This window comes from Corvus brachyrhynchos, unplaced genomic scaffold (genome assembly GCF_000691975.1).
Source record: "Corvus brachyrhynchos isolate BGI_N302 unplaced genomic scaffold, ASM69197v1 scaffold706, whole genome shotgun sequence".
In the NCBI taxonomy this organism is placed as follows: Eukaryota; Metazoa; Chordata; class Aves; order Passeriformes; family Corvidae; genus Corvus; species Corvus brachyrhynchos.
In genome coordinates this window covers 113057-113454 of record NW_008238371.1, presented here as the reverse complement: position 1 = coordinate 113454, position 398 = coordinate 113057, and the positions used below count along the sequence as shown (strand labels likewise).

Here is a 398-nt window from a genome sequence, read left to right as displayed (position 1 = left end):
CCCTTGCCCCCTCCCCTCGTGCCCCCCAGGGTGTCCCAGGAGCCCTCCACTTCGGGAGGGACCACCACGCGGCCAACCTGGAGCCAGGCTGGCCCGTCCCATGTCCCCCACCCGGCCCCCTCTCTCCTGCCCCACTGTGTTCCAGAGGGGAGGTTGGGGGACCCCAGCCCAGCTGAGGAGTGTCAGAGCAGGGGGGACCCCAGAACAGGGTGCTGTGGGGTATGATGAGGATGGGGATGTCTGCAGGGAATGGGGGGGTCTACAGGGAATGAGGTCTGCAGAGAATGCAGGGGGGTTCGCAGGGAATGGCCCCGCACCCCCCACGCTGGTCCTGGGGGGCCCCCACGGACCCCCATCTCCCCCCAGGGAGTGACTGCCCCACACTCCCTGTGCCAGCC

At 69.6% G+C, this 398-nt stretch overlaps 1 protein-coding gene across 1 annotated transcript in view; it reads right to left on the bottom strand.

Annotated features, from left to right (window-relative positions):
* The window catches only part of ASIC3 (acid sensing ion channel subunit 3), a gene marked incomplete at its 5' end in the record, with an annotated part of 8688 nt that overhangs the window by 2050 nt on the left and 6240 nt on the right, over window positions 1-398 (bottom strand). The window lies entirely within an intron of this gene.